Here is a 22,648-nt window from a genome sequence, read left to right on the forward strand (position 1 = left end):
GAAAAACCCACCAAAAATAACTCTCAATCCTGAACATCTATGCTCCAAATGCAAGGGCAGACTTCAACAAAATCACAAGACAGACTTCAACAAATATAAGAAGATCAAAATAATCCCATGATTCCTGTCAGATCACTATGGAATAAAAGTTCCTTTCAATAGCAACAAAAACAACATAAAGGACACATGTACATGGTATCTGAACAATACTCTACTCAATGATACCTTGCTCAAAGAAGAAATGAAGAAAGAAATCAGAGACTTTTTAGAATTTAACAAAAAAACCCAAATCTATGGGACAAAATAAAAGCAGTGCTAAGAGGAAAACTCACAGCCCTGAGTGCCTCAAAAAAGAAAATGGAGAGAGCATACACTAGAAGCTTACCAGCACACCTGAACGCCCTCGAACAAAAAGAAGCTAATTCATCCAGGAGGAGAAGAAGACAGGAAATCATCAAACTCAGGGCTGAAATCAATCAAGTAGAAACAAAGAAAACCATACAAAGAATCAACAAAACCAGGAGCTGGTTCTTTGAAAAAATCAGCAAGATAGATAAACCCTTAGCCAGACTAACCAAAGGGCACAGAGACTGTATCCAAATTAACAAAATTAGAAATGAAAAGGGCGATATAACAACAGAAACTGAGGAAATTAAAAAAATCTCAGATCCTACTACAAAAGCCTGTACTCAACACTGCTGGAGAATCTGGAGAAAATGGACAATATCTTAGACAGATACCAAACACCAAAATTAAATCAGGAGCAAATAGATCATCTAAACAGTCCCATAACCCCTAAAGAAATAGAAGGGGTCATAGAAAGCCTTCCAACCAATAAAAGCACAGGACCAGATGGTTTTAGTGTAGAATTCCATCAGACCTTCAAAGAAGACTTAACACTAATACTCGTCAAACTATTCTACAACTTAGAAACAGAAGGAACACTACCCAACTCCTTCTACAAAGCCACAAATATGCTGATACCAAAACCACACAAAGATCCAACAAAGAAAGAACTACAGACCAATTTCCCTTATGAATTTTGATTCAAAAATACTCAATAAAATTCTGGCCCACAGAATCCAAGAACACATCAAAATGAAGATCCACCATGATCAAGTAGGCTTTATCCCAGGGATGCAGGGATGTTTCAATAAAGGAAATCCATCAATGCTATCCATTACATAAAAAACTCAACGAAAAAAAAATACAAGTTCATTTCATTAGATGCTGAAAAACTATTGATGAAATTCAGCATCCTTTCATGCTAAAAGTTTTGGAAAGATCAGGAATTCAAAGCCCATACCTAAACATTGTTAAAGCAATATACAGCAGATAGCCAGTATCAAAATAAATGGAGAGAAACTTGAAGCAACCCCACTAAAATCAGGGACTAGACAAGGCTGCCCCCTCTCTCCATACGTTTTCAATATAGTTCTTGAAGTCCTAGCTGGAGCAATTAGACAACATAAAAGGGTCAAAGGGATACAAATTGGAAAGGAAGAGGTCAAACTATCACTATTTGCAGATGATATGGTAGTATACTTAAATGACCCAAAAGCCTCCACCAGAGAACTCCTACAGCTGATAAACAATTTCAGCAAAGTAGCTGGTTACAAAATCAACTCAAGCAAATCAGTAGCCTTCCTATACACAAATGATAAGCACACTGAGAAAGAAATTACGGAAATGACACCCTTCACAAAAGCCACAAACCACATAAAGCATCTTGGTGTGACTCTAACCAAACAAGTGAAAGATCTATATGACAAGAACTACAGATCTCTGAAGAAGGAAATCGAAGAAGACCTCAGAAAATGGAAAAATCTTCCATGCTCATAGATTGGCAGGATTAATATAGTTAAAATGGCCATCTTGCCAAAAGCAATCTACAGATTAAACGCAATATCCATCAAAATACCAACTCAATTCTTCATAGAGTTAGAAAGAGCAATTCTCAAATTCATCTCGAATAACAAAAAACCCAGGATAGCTAAAACTATTCTCAACAGTAAAAAAACTTTTGGGGGAATCAGTATCCCAGACCTCAATCATCACTACAGAGCAATAGTAACAAAAACTGCATGGTATTGGTACAATGAGAGACACGTAGATCAATGGAATAGGATCAAAAAGCCAGAAATGAACCCACGAACCTATGGTCACTTGATCTTCAACAAAGGAGCTGAAAACATCCAGTGAAAAAAAGATGGCCTTTTCAACAAATGGTGCTGTTTCCATTGGAGTTCAGCATGCAGAAGAATGCAAATTGATCCATTCTTATCTCCTTGTACTAAGCTCAATTCTAAGTGGATCAAGGGCTTCCACAGAAAACCAGACCCACTGAAAGTAATAAAAAAGAAACTGGGGAAAACCCTTGAAGACATGGGCATAGGGGGAAAGTTCCTGAACAGAACACCAATAGCCTACTCGCTAAGGTCAAGAATTGACAAATGGGACCTCATAAAATTACAAAGTTTCTGTAAGGCAAAGGACACTGTCAAAAGGACAAAACGGAAACCAACAGGTTGGGAAAGGATCTTCGCCAACCCTAAATCGGACAGAGGGCTAATCACCAATATATACAAAGAACTCAAGAAGTTAAACCCCAGAAAAATAAATAACCCTATTAAAAACGGGGTACAGAGTTAAACAAAGAATTTTCACCTGAAGAAATTTGGATAGATGAGAAGCACCTTAAGAAATGTTCAACATCATTAATCATTAGGGAAATGCACATCAAAACAACCCTGAGATTTCACCTCACACCAGTCAGAATGGCTAAGGTTTAAAACTCAGGAGACAGCAGGTGTTGGTGAGGATGTGGAGAAAGAGGAACACTCCTCCACTGCTGGTGGGATTGCAAGATAGTACAACCACTTTGGAAACCAGTCTGGAGGTTCCTCACAAAACTGGACATGACACTTCCAGAGAACCCTGCTATACCTCTCCTGGGCATATACCCAGAGGATTTCCTGGCATGCATTAAGGACACCTGCTCCACTATGTTGATAGCAGCTTTATTTATAATAGCCAGTAGCTGGAAAGAACCCAGATGTCCCTCAGTGGAGAAATGGATACAGAAAATGTGGTATATTTACACAATGGAATACTACTCAGCAATTAAAAACAATGAATTCATGGAAATCTTAGGCAAATGGTTGGAACTGGAAAATATCATCCTAAGTGAGGTAACCCAATCACAAAAGAATACACATGGAATGTAACCAATGATAAGTGGATATTAATTAGCCCAGAAGCTCTGAATTCTCAAGACACAATTAGCATATCAAATGATACCCAAGAAGAGAGAAAGAGAGTGCCCTGGTTCTGAAAAGAGTTGATCCACCATTGTAAGGGAGTACAAGGACAGAGAAATGAGAGAGGGGTAATTGGAAAATGGCCAGAGGGAAGAGTGCTTATGAGACAGATGGGGAAGGGGGAACTGGGAAAGGGGAAAGCATTCAGAATGTAACCAAAGAATATCGAAAATAAAAAAAAAAATTAAAAAATGTAAAAAAAAAAAAAAAAAAGAAAGAAAGAAAAAGAAAAAGAAAATCACAGGACCAGATGGTTTCAGTGCAGAATTCTATCAGACCTTCAAAGAAGAGTTAACACCAATACTCTTCAAATTATTCCAAAAAATAGAAACAGAAGGAACACTACCCAATTCCTTCTATGAAGCCACAATTACGCTGACACCAAAACCACACAAAGATCCAACAAAGAAAGAGAACTTCTGACCAATTTCCCTTATGAACATCGATGCAAAAAAACTCAATAAAATTCTTGCAAACCAAATCCAAGAACACATCAAAACGATCATCCACCATGATCAAGTAGGCTTTATCCTGGGAATGCAGGGTTGGTTCAATATACAGAAATCCATCAATGCAATCCACTACATAAACAAACTCAAAGAAAAAAAACACATGGTCATTTCATTGGATGCTGAAAAAGCATTTGACAAAATTCAGCATCCTTTCATGCTTAAAGTCTTGGAAAGAACAGAAATTCAAGGCCCATACCTAAACATAGTAAAAGCAATATACAGCAAACCGGTAGCCAGCATCAAACTAAATGGAGAGAAACTTGAAGCAATCCCACTAAAATCAGGGACTAGACAGGGCTTCCCCCTTTCTCCTTATCTTTTCAATATTGTACTTGAGGTACTAGCTCAGGCAATTCCACAACATAAGGAGGTCAAAGGGATACAAATTGGAAAGGAAGAAGTCAAACTATCATTATTTGCAGATAGTCAAATACCTGCATTTAACTATGACAGGATAGTCTACCTAAGTGACCCAATAAAACTCCACTAGAGAACTCCTACAGCTGATAAACAACTTCAGCAAAGTGGCAGGTTATAAAATCAACTCAAGCAAATCAGTGGCCTTCCTATACTCAAAGGATAAGCAGGCTGAGAAAGAATTTAGGGAAATGACCCCCTTCACAATAGCCACAAACAGTATAAAGTATCTTGGGATGACTCTTACCAAACATGTGAAAGATCTGTATGACAAGAACTTCAAGACTCTGAAGAAGGAAATGGAAGAAGACCTCAAAAATGGGAAAACCTCCCATGCTCATGGATCGGTAGAATCAATATAGTTAAAATGGCCATTTTGCCAAAATCAATATACAGATTCAATGCAATACCCATCAAAATCCCAACTCAATTCTTCACAGAGTTAGAAAGAGCAATTATCAAATTCATCTGGAACAACAAAAAACCCAGGATAGCTAAAACTATTCTCAGCAACAAAAGAAAGTCTGGGGGAATCAGTATCCCTGACCTCAAGCAATACTACAGAGCAATAGTGTTAAAAACTGCATGGTATTGGTACAGTGACAGGCACGAGGATCAATGGAACAGGATTGAAGATACAGAAATGAACCCACACACCTATGGCCACTTGATCCTCAACAAAGAGGCTGAAAACATCCAATGGAAAAAAGATAGCCTTTTCAACAAATGGTGCTGGTTCAACTGGAGGTCAGCATGCAGAAGAATGGGAATTGATCCATTCTTGTCTCCTTGTACTAAGCTCAAATCCAAATGGATCAAGGACCTCCACATAAAGCCAGACACTCTGAAGCTAATAGAAAAGAAACTGGGGAAGACCCTTGAGGAAATCGGTACAGGAAGAAAGTTTCTGAACAGAACACCAATAGCATATGTTCTAAGAGCTAGAATTGACAAATGGAACCTCATAAAATTACAGAGTTTCTGTAAGACAAAGGACACCATCAAGAGGACAAATCGGCAATCAACAAATTGGGAAAAGATCTTCAACAATCCTACATCAGATAGAGGGCTAATATCCAATATAAATAAAGAACTCAAAAAGTTAGACTCCAGAAAACCAAACAACCCTATTACAAAATGAGGTACAGAGTTAAGCAAAGAATTCTCACCTGAAGAACTTGGGATGGCAGAGAAGCATCTTAAAAAATGCTCAACTTCATTAATCATTAGGGAAATGCAAATCAAAACAAGCCTGAGATTTCACCTTACACCAGTCAGAATGACTAAGGTTAAAAATTGAGGAGACAGCACTTGTTGGAGAGGGTGTGGAGAAAGAGGAACACTCCTCCACTGCTGGTGGGGTTGCGAATTGGTACAAAAACTCTGGAAATCAGTCTGGCAGGTCCTCAGAAAACTGGGCACCTCACTTCCAGAAGATCCTGCTATACCACTCCTGGGCATATACCCAGAGGATTCCCCACCATGTAATAAGGATACATGCTCTACTATGTTCATAGCAGCCCTATTTATAATTGCCAGATTCTGGAAAGAACACAGGTATCCCTCAACAGAAGAGTGGATGCAAAAATGTGGTATATCTACACAATGGAGTACTATTCAGCCATTAGAAACAATGAATTCATGAAATTCTTAGGCAAATGGATGGAGCTAGAGAACATCATACTAAGTGAGGTAACTGAGACTCAAAAGGTGAATCATGGTATGCACTCACTAATAAGTGGATATTAACCTAGAAACCTGGAATACCCAAAACATAATCTAGACATCAAATGAGATACAAGAAGAAAAGAAGAGTGGCCCCTTGTTCTGGAAAGACTCAGTGAAGCAGTATTCAGCAAAACCAGAACAGGGAAGTGAGAAGGGGTGGGTGGGAGGACAATGGGAGAGAAGGGGGATTAAGGGACTTTCGGGGAGTGGGGGGGCTAGGAAAGAGGAAATCATTTAAAATGTAAATAAAAATATATCGAATAAAAAAAATTTTTAAAAACTTAAAAAATGTAAAAAAAGTTGCTAACAAAAGAAAAGCAGGAATTCCTAGAGATTTGTTTGCCTAAAGTAACGGTGAAATTAACGTCATTTCAAATGAAAATCCAAATGGAACAAATACAGAATCTATGTTAATAACTGGAGTACTTTAAATCCTTCACTTCAGCATTGAAAAAGAAAAATATATAGAATTTTGTATCCCTAGTCACCAGGTAAATTGCTTTAACTTTAACTGATTTAGATGGAGTCTACCTCTACTGAAATATTGGTTTATTGTCCTATATAGCCATCAACAGAATATATACTTTATTTTTAATTTGACAGTTAAGTCAAATTGATCATAAGAAATAAAAGAAGAAAAAATATTAAAAAATAACACTTGTTTATATATTTCCTTATAATTTATATATATATAGTTTTTATCACAAATTAGGAGCTTTTACAAATTAGCATTTTATGAGATTAGTATTGTACAATTTTTAATTTAATTTTATTTTTTAGTTAGATATTTTATTTGTTCACATTTCAGTTGTTATCCCCTTTTCCAGTATCCCCTCTGCAAACCCCCTATCCCATCCCCTTTCACCCTGCTTCTATGAGGATGCTCCCCCACCTACCCACCCAGACATTCCCTCCTCTCGGCCTTAGCATTCCTCTACACTGGGGCATCAAGCCTTCACAGGCCCAAGGGTCTCCCCTCTCATAAATGCCAGAAAAGGCTCACTGTGCTCCATCAGGCCTTCCTCTAACTCCTCCATTGGGGATGCTGTGCTCAGTCTGATGATTGGCTGAAAGAATTCCCATCTGTATTGATCAGGATCTGGCTGAGTCTCTCAGGAGACAGCTATATCAGGCCCCTGTCAGCAAACACTTCTTGGCATCAGGAATACTGTCTGGGTTTGGTGTCTGCATGTGAGTTGTATTATGAGTCTTGCATGACCTTTGCCTAATGTCAACTAATCAGTGAGTACATAACATGTGTGCTCTTTTGTGACTGAGTAACCTCACTCAGGATGATATTTTCTAGATCCATCTATTTGCCTGTAAATTTTGCAAAGCCATTGTTTTTAATGGATGAGTAGCACTCCATTGTGTAAATGTACTACATTTTCTGTATCCATTCCTCTGTGGAGGGACATCTGAGTTGTTTCCAGCTTCTGGCCAGTGTAAATATGGCTACTATGAATATAGTGGAACATGTGTCCTTATTACATGTTGCAGCATCTTCTGTGTATATGCCTAGGAGTAGTATACCTACTTCCTCACGTAGTAGTATTTCTAGTTTTCTGAGGAACCACCAGACTTATTTCAAAAGTGCTTATACTGACTTGCACTCACACCAGCAATGGAGGAGTGTTCCTCTTTCTGCACATCCACACCAGCATCTGCTGTCACCTGATTTTTTAATCTTAGAGGTTCAGACTTGTGTAAGGTGGAATCTCAGGGTCGTTTTGATTTGCATTTCCCTGATGACTAAGGATGTTGCACATTTCTTTAGATGCTTCTTGGCCCTTCAAATATTCTCAGTTGAGAATTCTCTGTTTAGCTCTGTTCCCTGTTTACTTTTGATATGGTTATTTGGTTCACTGGAGTCTAACTCCTTGAGTTCTTTGTATATATTGGATATCAGCCCTCTATCAGATATAGGATTGATAAAGATCTTTTCCCACTCTGTTGCTTGCTGTTATCTCTTATTGACAGTGTCCTTTGCCTTACAGAAGCTTTCCCATTTTATGAGGTCCCATTTGTCAATTACTGATCAGAGAGCATAAGCCATTGGTGTTCTGTTCATAAAATTTTATCCTGTGTCCATGCATTTGAGGATTTTCCCCACTTTTCCTTCTATTAGATTCAAGGTATCTGGCTTTGTGTAGAGGTCCAATTTGATTTGAGCTTTGTAAAGGGAGAAAAAAAATGGATCAATTTTCATTCTCCTAAATGTTTACTGCCAGTTGAACCTGCACCATTTGTTTAAAATGCTGTCTTTTTTCCCCTGAATTGTTTTAGCTCCTTTGACAAAAATCAATGATCATAGGCATGGTTGCATTTCTGGGTGTTCAATTCTATCCCATTGATCTACTTGTCTGACACTGTATCAATACCATGCAGTTTTTATTTCTACTGCTCTGTAGTACAACTTGAGGAATGGATAGTGATTCCCCTAGAAGTTCTTTTATAGGTAAGAATAGTTTCTGCTATCCTGGGTTTTTAGTTATTACAAATAAATTTGAGAATAGCTCTTTCTAACTCTATGAGAAATTGAGTCAGAGTTTTGATGGTGATTGCATTGAATCTGTAGGTTGCATTGAGACAGATGACCATTGTTACTATATTAATCTTGCTAATCCACAAGCATGGGAGATGGAACAGCCTGGGACAAGATTCTTCTGGTTTCCATCTTTGCCTGGAGGTGACCCTGTGCCATACCACTCCATGCCCAGATCCTTCCCGGAGAGAGCAGGTCTCCCAGGAGGGTTGACATACATAGAGCACAGGTCTCCATACCCAAAGTCTGCTTGGAGTGAGCTGTTCACACACCTGAGAACACAGGTGAGAACACCACTTCTTCTCAAATTCCTGGGCAAAGAGGGACCAGCCCAGAGCCACTGGACATGGGAACCAAGGAACAGCCTGGTAGAGGATCCTTCTGTTTTCTTTCTGTACCCTGGAGCTGACCCTGTGCCACAACCCTTAATACCCAATTTCCTTCCAGAGAAAACTGGCTGCCCAGGAGTGCTGACACACAGGGTTACAGGGAAAAGAAGCCACATTTAGAGTCAGCAAGACCAGATCACACCACAGATAACCAGATGACAAGAGGGTAGGTCAGGAACATAATCAACAAAAACCAAGGCTACTTGGCATCATCAGGACCCAGGTCTCCCATGAGAGTGAGGCCTGACTACCTCAATACACCTGAAAAGGAAGACTCTTACTTTAAGAAGGACATAAATAACTCCCTTAAAGAAAAACTAGAGAAGTCCTACACCACATCTTGCACTGAGAGAGCCCTACTTCCTGATAGTCTCTAGAGAACTGACAGGAGCAGGGCATAAGGTAAGAATCACTGCCCATCACCTAGACACCTGGAGCTGCTCTGCTCTGAGACTTACTACCCAACAACCTCCAGATCAACAGTCCCCTTCTGCCCCATGTGACCCTCCCTCCTCCCCTGTCACTGCCCCTTTCCTTTGGATGTGGTAGTCTTACACCACATCCTGAGGGTCCCACTTCCTGATACTCTCTAGAGAACCAACAGGATCAGGGTGTTGTGGATAGCCCTGGGCTTGTATTTTGATTTTAATTCCACTCCTCAGAGGACTGCAGATGAGGAGTTGCCTTGTGAACCTTCTCTGCACCTTAACTTTTCAAATAAAGGCTTGAGCCAATGATTGGGCAGGAGGAAGTGAGAGGAGCTGAGAGTCTAGGGGAGGAGCAAGTGGGGATGAACAAGAGGGAGAGGAGCTATAGGAGATCAACAGAGAGGCAGCACAGAGAAGCTCTTGATCTGGAGAAACAGCAAGGTATACGGGATAATCTAGATGGAAATAGAGTAATGTAGTGGGAGATCTGCCCAATCTACTCTTGTGGCTTGTTTTGTTAACTGATTGAGTTGAGCTTTCTTTTACTGGGGAATTGGGTTGGAAACAAAGTAGCAACAGCAGGACATTTGAGAACTGACAGGAGCAAGGCATTAGAGAATTGGCAAGAGAAGGTCATTTGAGCCTGGCAGCAGCAGAACAATCGATCAGGCACATTCGAGAAACAGTACCAGCAGGGCATCTGAGATCCATCAGCAGCAGGTCATTTCAGAAATAACACCCTGCAGGGTATTCGACTCTTGTCAAGTCTGCCAGAGGGGAAACCCCATCACATGTTACTTCCTGGAGAATCAGCTGTTTGCAGGGCATTGGACAGAAAGAGAATCCCAGGAGTACAGAAGCACAGGCCTGAAGGACAGAGAAGATAGAGACAGCAAGACCAGCTAACTCCAGAGATAACGAGATGGCCAAAGGCAAATGCAAGATCATTACCAACAGAAACCAAGGCAACATGGCACCATCACAACACAGTTCTCCCACAACAGCAAATCCTCCATACCCCATCACATCAGAAAAGCAAGAACTAGATTTAAAATCACATCTTATATTGCTGATGGAGGACTTCAAGAAGGACATAAATAACTCCCTTAAAGAAACACAGGAGAACATGGTTCAACAGGTAGAAGCACAAATATCCCTTAAAGAAATATAAGAGAATATGGATCAAAAGGCAGAAAACCTTAAAGCAGAATCACAAAAAATCCCTAAAAGAAGTACAGGAGAACATGGGTCAACAGGTCGAAGCCTTTAAGGAGGAAACATAAAATTTCCTTAAAGAATTTCAGGGAAAAAAACAAACAAATGATGGAACTGAACAAAACTATTGGGGATCTAACACTGGAAATGGAATCAATAAAGAAATCAGAAATCACAAAGTGAGACATCTCTGAAGATAGATAACCTTTAAACAATTCAGGAGTCATAGATACAAGCATCAACAACAGAATACAAAAGATAGAAGAAAGAATCTCAAATGCTGAAGATTCCATAGAAAACATTGACACAACACTCAATGAAATTACAAAATGCAAAAACTGTGTAACCCAAAACATCCAGGAAATCCAGGACACAATGTGAAGACCAAACCTAAGGATTATAGGCATAGAAGAAAGTGAGGATTTAGCTCTCAAAGTGCAAGTAAATATCTTCAACAAAATTATAGATGAAAACATCCCTAACCTAAAGAAAGAGATGCCCATGTATATGCAAGAAGCCTACAGAACATCGAAGAGATTGTACCAGAGTAGAATTTCCTCCTGTCACATAATAATCAAAACACCAAATGCACTAAACATGAAAGAATATTAAAAGCAGTGAGAGAAAAAGTTCAAGTAACATATAAAGGCAGACCTATCAGAAATACATCAGACTTCTCACCAGAGACTATGAAAGCCAGAAAAGCCTGGGCAGTTGTCATACCGACCTAAGAGAACATAAAGGTCAGATCAGACTACTATACCCAGCAAAACTTTCAATTACCATAGACTAAGAAAACAAGGGAAAACAAGGGGGGTGGAGTTGGGAGTGTGTCAGTTGGAGGGGCATACATGTGGAGGCAGGGTGGGCAGGAGGGGTTGGGGGTTTTTGGGGAGGGGGGAAATCTGGAAAAGTTTTACTACTGGCAATGTAAATGATGACTATATTTAAAAAAAAAAAAACTATTGCAGGATGACACAGGTAAACAGGTAGAGGCCCTTAAAGAGCAAAGTAAAAAAATCCCTTAAAGAACTACATGAAAAGACAATTGAACAGATGAAGGAAATGAGCAACAATATACAGGATTTAAAACTGGAAATAGAAACAATAAAGAAATCACAAAGGGAGATGACCCTGGAACTATAAAACCAAAGAAAGAGATCAGGAGTCATAGATGCAAGCATCACCTACAGAATACAAGAGATAGAAAAGAGAATCTCAGGTGCAGGATATACCATAGAAAACATTGACACAACAATTTAAAAAATGCATAAAGAAAAAGCTCCTAACCCAAAACATGCAGGAAATCCAGGACACAAGGAGAAGACCATACCTAAGGAGTATAGGTATGGAAGAGAATGAAGATTCCCAACTTAAAGGGCCAGTAAATATCTTCAACAAAATTATAGAAGAAAATTTCCCTAACCCAAAGAAAGTGATGACCATGAACATACAAGAAGCCTACAGAACTCCGAATACCCTGAACTGGAAAAGAAACTCCTCCTGTTACATAATAGCCAAAATACCAAATGTACTGGACAAAGAAAGAATATTAAAAGTAGTAAAGGAAACAGGTCAAGTAATACTTAAGGCAGACAATGAGAATTACACCAGACTACTCAATAGAGAAAGAAAGCTAGAAAATTTTGGTCAGACATCATACAGACCCTAAGAGAACACAAATAACATCCCAGGCTACTATACCCAGTAAAACTCTCAATTACCATGGATGCAGTAACCAAGATATTCCACGATAAAACCTAATTTACACAATATCTTTCCACAAATCCTGCTGTACAAAGGATAATAGATAGAAAAGGCTAACACAAGGAGTAAAACCACACCCTAGAAAAGGCAAGAAAGTAATAATCTTTCAATGAACCCAAAAGAAGAGAGCCACACAAGCATAATTTTACTTCTAAAACAAAAATAACAGGAAGCAGCAATCAATATTCCTTGTTTTGGTTTTTCAAAGAAAAAGATTTACCTAATTTTGTTTTATAAGTGACTTTGCTGACTATGTGTATGTATGTGCCTATTGTCTTTGGAGGCCAGAATAGGGAGCCAAATCCCCTACAACTGGAGGTCTAGAATGCTACGTGGGTGTTAGAACCAAACCTGGATCCTCTACAAGAGCATCAAGTGTTCTTTATTTCTGAGCTATCCCCCCAGCCACACATTTTCTCTAATTAATCTTTAGCCGCTGGTCAAAAAGTCTGCAAATTGTCTCTTTGTAACATATGTTAAAAATCTCCCTAAATATTACCATTTTTCTTTGTCCAGTTTTTGTTAGCTATTCCCAACAACCTTACATTTAATTTTCTTTAATAATGTTTCTGAGTTTTCTTTCTTTCAATTTTAATTTGTAAACCTCAAGCTTTTGTGTTTTAGTTGCATTAACAAACTTCCTACCACATCCTGTTTTGGAGACAGAGTTATATTTCTTAACTACCCACTGTCACAAAAGAGGAAGATGCCCCTTCTCTTGAAGGGTGTTCAGGATAATTACTGTTTCAACATATTATATATGAATGCCAAAAAGATTTTGGGAAATAGTGCTGTCGATGGAGCAGGTAGGTCAGAGACATGGACGTGATGTTCAAAAAATGAAGGGGCTCTTTTTAGTCCATTGCTTTCTCTCCATGTAATAAATCTTGTCCAAGCATCCTCATATATTCAAACAGGGCCTCTAAAAAAAGGAAAGTTTACTACCAGTGGCCTCTGAAACCCCACATGACACACTTGTATACATGGGAGAGCTAGCCCTCCTCCTCCCTCACAGGCATTAAGACTCGGTTGACCCTTAGGAGGTACAGAGTAAATTGGGTTACAGCTTGAGAACTTCTTTCCTCTTGTACTCTCCTGCACTGTGTCCTGGTCTCTAAGACCTGTGGGGTGTTCACTTCTGCCATACATTGCATCACAAGCCAGCATGCAAAACCCCAGCAGAACTCAAAGTTACCCTTAACAATCAACTCTATTTCTGTAGCAGTGACCATACATGTGAGTTATTGCTTGTAATAACTGGTAAAAAAAAAAAAAACAAAAAACAAAAAACAAAAAAACAAGCATTTTCTTCAGATGTTTCTAGAGAATACAGGCTATTTATTGGTGGTCTCACATCAAAACACACAGCAGGGAATTCACAGAGGTAGAGAAAAGGAGAAGTTGGAGAGAGAGCAAGCGAAAATTATAGAGAGACCATCTGTCAACCGATATCTTTCAACCTTGATCTCCTTTCAGGTTCTAAGCAAACAAAACAAATTATCCCAATAAATGACAGAAGGTATCACTCTAAAACACAGAAGTTAAGGTGGATATGGGTGGTAGTGGTAAAGTCCAAGAGATCTGACCACAGCCCTGGTGCCTAATCTTTAGTGACTCTGAGTAATACAATTAACCTCTTCAAAGTTCTGTTAGAACCCCGCAAAACTTTGGTCAATAAAAGAGGCTATTTTATTGGGTTATTGTGAAAACCTATTATAAGAAGAACAAAAAGATCTTAGCAATTAGTAACTATAAGCTAATATAATACTTGTTCTAGACCCTGAGAGTGCTTCCTGGATTATCACAAGTTTGAAATCATCATGGTGTCTATGAATTTACAACACTATGCTGCCCAAGCTCTGCAATAAATGAAAATTTAGTATTTTTACTTTACATAAGAAGGTGTTAAGTTCCATAGCACTTAAACTTTTTCTCCAATAGTGAATGCTTATGTTTGTTATACTGATGGTGAATGCAGGTCCTAGTATCAAATCCCTCAAGAACTTTATGGCATTAATCTCCTTGTTAAGGAGACATTGCATAAATTAAGCAGTTTCCCAAGTTAGGGTAAAAGATGTTACTTGTAAGGACAAAGGAGCCTGGCATTAGCTGAGAACTGATGTAGGACATTCAAGATATCAATGATGATGGGAAGAACTAAACGTCTGAGAGAGTAAATGGGGATATTTCTGAGCAGAAGACTATGATGGAGTTTGTTTGAGGACAAGTGGGCTGAGCATCATATTGGGCTGAGGAAGTTCCTCAGACCATGGAGACAAACTGCCTTGTTTTAAAGATAAGCCTTTAGGAACTAATGAAGTCTAGTGCAATTCTAATAAGAGGTCAGTAAAGACTTGTGATTCTAGCCCAAACGTACACACTTTTTCTCTGTGTTTTTATGCTCCCCACAAAGGGTCCAGAGTCCCAGTCTGAAGCTGTAACGTGGGCCTGTAGTAGTTGGCTGGTATGAGCCAGGAAGCATGTGTTGTGCATATGAAGTTTCTGAGGACAATGGCCTGTTTTAAAAGATCTTGGGCATCTAAAGGGTACTTTTTCATGCTATGAAAGGGGAAACCTTTCTTCAGAGGTTCTCTGTAGTGGTAAGTGATGGCCTCTGGCCCATGTAGTGGAATATGTGGACAATACCATTTGGATGGAGAAGATGTGATTTCAACAGGGACATTTCTTCTGAGTATCACAACCTACAGCGATTCCCAGTTATTAGATAAACTGGCAGTACCTCAATGTTTGTCCAAGGCCAAGTAAAATGAACTGTTTGAGACACTTTGTGATTAATCTAAACTAGGAGACCTTTTTCCAGGACAGAAGCATGCTTTCTGAAACCAAACCAAAGGGAGTCTGTCTTGTGAAGGTTATCATTTTCTTGAAATTTGTTATATAAATATATATAATTATTGTATGTATAGGAAGGCCTTATGTGCCACACAAGTCATGTGGAGGTCAGAGGACAGGTAATGGCAGTCTGATTGTTGATTTCACTATGTGGTTCCTGAGACTTGAAAGAAAGTTGCCAGGAATGCTAGCAGCATCTCTCCCAGTGAGCAGTCTTGACTCTTCTTTCATTTCAGCTACTGGCTTTCCTTGTGCACAATTTTTTAATGTTGGTGCTGTTTGTGGTGATAGTCTAATATTTTATTTCTTGAATAGCCTTTATATTTGATTTTCATTCTATTTCTCAGTACATTGAGTCCCTGATATTCCTTGTTGAGTTACCTGTCATTCTGTGAATGAGAGTATTTAGAAGAATATATGACCCTATCACATAAGAGATGCATCTGTGAATTCATATATCTACATTAGGGGCAAAAATAAGACAAGAGTAAGGACCAGGGAAGCAGCATCATTGGAGCTTCCTCATTTTACTTTGTATCTGAAGACTGTGCTCATCTTTAAAATTGCTACTACTTGGAGTCAAGGTTTTATTTAAAACAGTTTCATTTAACAGTGTGACAACTGCTTTCCAAAGACTCTTGACTAAGCCTCACAGCACCATGGGCAAATGTCATGTAGCCTCCAGTTCTCAAGGTAAGCAGTGTTTTTTCTTCATTCTTGGAGCTCAAAATGAGCATCATGTATCACACCATATATGTAACCCAAAGACTCAGATTCCAACACATAAGCTATAGAACTATTCCGAGAATGGCTAAACAAGTCTTGGCTAGACTTGGTTTGGGGGTGCAGAAAAATCATAAGGCATTCAATAAAGAAACCACCAGTGAGTAACATCTTGTGAAGAAACTAACTCTATCAAGGATATTTGTCAGATAGGCTTCATGACAATCAGCTGCCTGATCAACTGTCACAAGTATACTGTGTATAATTATGCAAAATAAAAGCAAAATTACTGTTGCTTTTAACTTCTATGGGAAATTTATATGAATTTTATGCATATATCCAAATAATGATAGACACTGGTGTTTTCCAATGTATTAGAAGAGTTCAAAAATAACTAAATTCTATCTATTGGAAGAGGACTTTGATTTTTTTTGAAATAGATTGAGAGATAGCATCAAATTGTAAAGCAGGAGAAAATTTTGCAATTGTTTATTTCATGATGGCATTTGCTAAAAGTAAAAAATATAAGATCTCACACATGAGACATGGCACGTCACTGGAGGGTTCCCAAGTGTGAAGTGGAAACCGGAACACACCCTTGTGAGATGTGTTCTGTCACTCTGGCTAATTCAGAACAATCCACTCTACTTCACTCTGACAAACTCTGTCTCTTGAACTCAATTCACTGGTGACAGAAGGCCATTTTACATTCTTTGCCCCAAAGAAAAAGATTCACAAAGTCTTCCTTCATGAGGGTGATTGATAATATCCTGACTCCTGCAAAGAGCTGACTCTCAATGCCACCTTGTCAAGGTCTAGTCCGGGTCCAGACTTTCCAAAAAAGCAGGCTAAATTTCAAAAAAAAAAAATCTTTTTCAGTTTATTAAATTAGACAATGCACAGCTTTTTCTTTCCCAAACAATAAAATATAAACACTCAAACAGATGGGAAACAGGGGAAGAGAACAAGGGCCCTTCATCATTATCAGTGGGAGGGGGTTGTCACTAAACACACAGAGCAATATCATCATGGAGGAAATGAAGACTGAGGAACATCAAAGGCATCTTGAGGGTAACCCTCCCTAAGTTCCCATCAAGGAGTGAGTTCTAGAAATGTGCGGCCTTTCTCTGCCCTATAAAAGCAGGCAGGCCCTTCACTCTCCACACACTGGTCTACTACTCACCAATCCTCCAGGTGACTCCCAGCCATGAAGACACTTGTCCTCCTCTCTGCCCTTGTCCTGTTGGCCTTCCAGGTCCAGGCTGATCCTATCCAACAGACAGATGAAGAGACTAAAACTGAGGAGCAGCCAGGGGACGAGACCCAGGGTCTGTCTGTCGTTTTTGAAGGCCCAGAAGGCTCTGCTCTTCAAGGTGCAGGTGAGTGCTGGTGCCCAGTGTGATGGAGGCTTGGAGTCTCCTGAGGGAGGTTGGAAGATGAGCCCTGGAATCCTGTCAGGAGGAGTCTGGCTCAGGAAGTTGTCCCTTGATCTTCTAAGATCTTCCCTGTCTTATTTATCAAAGTAACAGTGAAGAGTCAAGCCAATGTATTTGATTTTTCTTCCTTTTAAGGTTTTGATGTAACAATTTATCTGTGAAAAAGCTTTAAAATACAGAACATATTGTTAGTCATTTTATACCTAATTAATAATTTGGTTATAGAAACAAACACCTGTTTTGCTTCAAATAATAGGTTTGGATACCAACTGCAATGTATGAATGTGTTGTGGCAGGAAAACACAAAAAAGCTAAAGCAATGTGTTGTGGGTATCATGTCCTGTATGTGATCAACACTTGTTAAATGGCTTATGTCCAAGTGTTTGGAGTTGATGATGGTGCTGGCTGTGACATCACCAGTACAACAATCCCACTCTGTTCCATGTACAGTGCATTGTCATAGGATTGTTTACTATCACACACTGCTGGTCTCCTTACTTAATGCCTCATGTTTCCTGTGTGCCCTCAGCCCAAAGAGGAGGAGGAAGGCCTTTGAGATGCCGTTGCACCCTGTCACCCTGTAAATTTCCAGAATTTCGCAAAGGGATCTGCCTGGATCGTAATTCTATAAATGAAAATCTCTGCTGCCTGCGCTGAACATGGAGCCAATGGACAAGATAAAAGATAAAGATGCCTTCTGAGACCTCACAACCTGTCATTACCCTTGTACTTTGCCTTGATTGTTTGTCCTTCTCCAATAAACTCCTTGCAGACAAATAATCTCTTTTTATGTTTCTTTGAACCTTTCTGTGATGTGGTCTGGTCAGGATTCTTCTGAGTCACATAGCAGCGTCTTCAGTGAATCCTTCATAAAAGGAGTCTTGGTTACATTTACCAGTCATATCAAGGATGCCCAGGAGGTCACATATAAAGCCACAAGGCATTCTGTTTTAGCTTCTTTGTCTATCAACTATTCTATCCTTGAGGTTAGACTCACCCTCAAAAATGAGCCCCACATTTTCATGATCCATTTTTTTCAGTTGGAGGGCATTATATCATTTCCTTTCTGTGGCTCTTGTGAACTCAGAGGCAATGGAGATGGTTGAGCAAATATCTCTGAGGATGGATCCTGAGTCCTTGGGCATTTTCCAAGCAGTGTACAGCTGTGCCATGGAGATTTCCCTCCTGTCCTGGGAGAATTCTCCACACTGACTTCCTTAGTTCCTGCGTCAGCTTGCAATCCCACCCACAGTGCCTGAGGGTTCCCCTTTCCCTAGACTTTCAACACTACTTGTTGACAATTGTTTTCTTGATCTTAGTCTTTATCACTAGGACTAGAAGAAACCTCCAAGAACTTTCAATTTCCATTTCTTTGATAAACATATTGAACACTCTAAACTGTAGTTCTTGGATACATTTATTAGTTTTTTTGAAGATTTTCTACAACTTGTTGGCCTATTGGGATAATATTCATCATTGAACAAACTCTTCCCAGGTGCACCCCCTTCGCTAAGCACCCAAATGCATTCCCCTTTTTTCTTTTAATTCCTTTTCTCAATCCATCTGAACCAACTTGGGCTGCCCCTATAATTTTAGATTTTCCACTGGAACATGGTCCATTCATGAGGAGAGATACAGTCAGAAAGAACTGTCTCTCACCCATCAGCTAACAATTGGAAATACCTCCACTGCAAGGGGTGGAGGTTTTGTATCCAGATCTCAGCTCCATTTGGTGTCACTTGGTGTCACTTGGGCTTGCACAGTTCAGTCATGTCACCTTGAACATTCCTGATCTCATTTCAGAAATTTAGTTTCTTTTATTTTCCAAATTCTCTGTTCAGATACATATGTGATTTTTATTTGGGTAGTTTTATTAACTGTCTTAATTTATTTTTCTAGTTCTTTGTATATTTTGGATACTAACCCATAGCAGATGTATAGCTTTCAAAGGGTCTTTACCATACCTTGAGCTTCCTCTTAACTGGATTGAGTATTTCCTTTGCTGGAGGGAAGGGTCTTACTTTTATTAGGTCCTACTGTCCATTGCAGTTTTTTTTTCCATTTTCCTCTTCAAACCATTTGCCTAGATATTTCATGAATTCATTGTTTTTAATTGCTGAGTAGTATTCCATTGTATAAATATACCACATTTTCTGTATCCATTCCTCTGTTGAGGGACATCTGGGTTCTTTCCAGTTTCTGGATGTTATAAATAAGGCTGCTATGAACATAGGAAAACATGTGTTTTTGTTGCATGCTAGGGAATCCTCTGGGTATATGCCCAGGAGTGGTATAACAGGGTCCTCCAGAACAGAGCAAAACAAAGAATTTTCATCTGAAGAAATTTGGATGGCTGAGAAGCACCTTAAGAAATGTTCAAAATCATTAGTCATTAGGGAAATGCAAATCAAAACAACCCTGAGATTTCACCTCACACAAGTCAGAATTGCTAAGGTTAAAAACTCAGAAGACATCAGGTGTTGGCAAGGATGCAGAAAAAGAGGAACACTCCTCCACTGCTGGTGGGATTGCAAGATGGTACAACCACTCTGGAAATCAGTCTGCTGGTTCCTCAAAAAACTAGGAATAATACTTGTTTATAATGATCAGTGGAACTGCTGGAATAGGAGTCTTCCTGCTGCCATTTGCACAAGGGAGCCAGGCTGCTCTACAGCCCTCTGTGCACAGCCCACAAGGAGAGAGTGATCTCCCAGCAGTGCTTTCACTTATGAGCATGGAGGTGAGATCCATGTGTGGATCCACCCCCTCTGTGTAGGACAACAGCTAGAAGCACAAGGAGCATATGATCAGTGGAGCTAAAGGGACAGGAGTCTTCCAGCCACCATTTGCACCGGGGAGCCATTTGGCTCCATAGCCTTCTGTGCACAGCCTGCCAGGAGAAAGTAATCTCCTAGCAGTGCTTTTCAATTCTGAGCAAGTAGTTGAGATCACATTCTCTCCAATATCTCTCTGGAAGAACAGTTAAGAGAGAACAGTACATACAGACTGTAGTGGGGCCTCTGCCCTACGTGGGGATTGGCACAGGGAGTGACTCCCCACTGCCATCTTTGCTGCAGAAAGGCAGCACCAGGTACTGATATATCCCGAGTTTAAGATCTCTGGGGTGCAAACTGACAGGGATCTGCCTGTGCCCAGGACCTTGTCAGACAGGCGGTTCATCTGTGTGCCAGCCTGTCATGGGGCCTGTGCCCTATGTGGGCATCAGCACAGGGAGTGACTCCTCACTACCATCTTTGCTCCTTGATGGAGCAGAAGGGCAGCACCAGGTACTGAGATATCCAAAGTTTAAGATCTCTGGGGGGCACAAACTGCCGGGGGTCTGCTTGTGCCTAGGACCTAGGCAGATAAGCAGTTTGTCTGTGTGCCAGCTGGTCATGGGTCCTGTGCCCAACGTGGTGTTCAGCATTTGGAGTGACTCCCCACCACCATTTTTTTTCTATGACAGAGCAGACAGGAAGCACCAGGTTCACTGAGACAACCCAAGTATAACATGCTTGGGGCAAGACTCAGCAGGGCTCCAACAAGACACAAGAGGAGGGAAGCACATCAGCAATCTGTGCCAGGGGAAATCCAGTCATCCAGTGTTGTGGAAATAGCCTTACAGGCTCACAGGAGGATGAAGCACCAGCCAGTGACAAGAAGACCCACTAACACCAGTGAGAACTAGATGGCAAAAGCCAAACATAGGAACTTTAGTAACAGAAATCAAGGCAATATGGCAGCATCTGAACCCAATTCTCCAACAACAGCAAGTCCTGGATACCCCAACACACCAGAAAAACCAGATTTGGATTTAAAATCACTGGTCATGATGCTGCTAGAGGAACACATGAAGGACATCAATAAATCTCTTAAAGAATTTCAAGAGAAATATGATAAAAAGTTAGATGCCCTTACAAGGGAAACACAGAAATCATTTAAAGAAATTCAGGAGAATATGGGTCAAAAGATAGAAGCCAATAAGGAGGAAATGCAAAAATCACTTAAAGAAATACAGGAGAACTTTGGTCAACAGGCAGAAGTCATAAAAGAAGAAACAAAAAAAAATCTCTTAAAGAATTACAGGAAAACACAAACAAGCAAGTGAAGGAGCTGAGCAAAACCATCCAGAATTTAAAAACAGAAGTAGAAACAACTAAGAAATCGCAAAGCGAGACGCCTTTAGAGAGAGAAAGCCTTGGGAAGAAATCAGGGGCCACAGATGCAAATATCAACAACAGAATATAAGACATAGAAGAAAGAATCTCAGATGTCAAAGATACCATAGAAAGCATGGACTCAACAGTCAAAGAAAATGCAAAATGCAAAACGCTTGTAACCCAGAGCATCCAGGAAATCCAGGACACAATGAGAAGACCAAACCTAAGGATTATAGGTATAGATGAGAGTGAAGACTTACAACATAAAGGGGCAGCAAATACCTTCAACAAAATTATGGAAGAAAACTTGCCAAATTGAAGAGTGAGATGCCCATGAATGTACAAGAAGCCATGAATGTACAGAACTCCAAACAGACTGGACAAAAACAGAAATACGTCCCATCACATAATAATCAAAACCCCAAATGTACTAAACAAAGAAAGAATACTAAAGGCAGTAAGAGAAGATGGCCAAATAAGATATAAAGGAAGACCTATTAGAAATACACCAGACTTCTCACCAGAGACCATGAAACCTCCAAGATTCTGGGCAGATCTCATGTGAACTCTAAGAGAACACAAATGCCAGCCAAGACTACTATACCCAGCAAAACTCTCAATCACCATAGATGGAGAAACCAAGATATTCCATGACATAACCCAATTTACACAATATCTTTCCACAAATCCAGCCCTACAAAGGATAATATGGGGGAAAACACCAATACAAGGAGGGAAACTATACCCTAGAAAAAGCAAGATACTAACCTTCTTTCCTCAAACCCAAAGAAGATAACCACTAAAATATAAAATTAACATCAAAAATGACAGGAAGCAATAATCACTATTCCTTACTCTCTCTTAACATCAATGGACTCAATTCCCTAATACAAAGACATAGCCTAGATACCTAAACAGGACCCTACATTTTGCTGCATACCTCAGTGTCAAACACACCTCAGTGTCAAAGACAAACACAACCTTAGAGTAAAAGGCTGGAAGACAATTTTACAAGCAAATGGTCTCAGGAAAAAAATCCGGAGTTGCCATTCTAATATCAGATAAAATTGACTTTCAACCTAAAGTCATCAAAAGAGACACGGATGACACTTCTTGCTGGTCAAAGGAAAAACCCACCAAAAATAACTCTCAATC

General features: G+C 39.7%; 1 protein-coding gene across 9 annotated transcripts in view; it reads left to right on the forward strand.

Moving 5' to 3' along the window:
* The window catches only part of LOC127668815 (defensin alpha 4-like), a 148,964-nt gene that overhangs the window by 6,842 nt on the left and 119,474 nt on the right, over positions 1–22,648 (forward strand). For 3 of the 9 annotated variants that reach the window (XR_007974211.1, XR_007974203.1, XR_007974214.1), the window contains exons 1-2: positions 9,725–9,780; positions 15,775–15,867. The exons of 2 other annotated variants lie outside the window; for them this stretch is intronic. The gene's annotated coding sequence lies outside the window, so the exon portion shown is untranslated. Of the gene's footprint in view, positions 1–9,724; positions 9,781–15,774; positions 15,868–17,152; positions 17,277–22,648 lie in introns of those variants that run through there. 4 more of the 9 variants (XR_007974208.1, XR_007974213.1, XR_007974209.1 and 1 more) reach the window with 3 other exon arrangements.

The sequence above is a fragment of the Apodemus sylvaticus genome, chromosome 18 (assembly GCF_947179515.1).
Source record: "Apodemus sylvaticus chromosome 18, mApoSyl1.1, whole genome shotgun sequence".
In the NCBI taxonomy this organism is placed as follows: Eukaryota; Metazoa; Chordata; class Mammalia; order Rodentia; family Muridae; genus Apodemus; species Apodemus sylvaticus.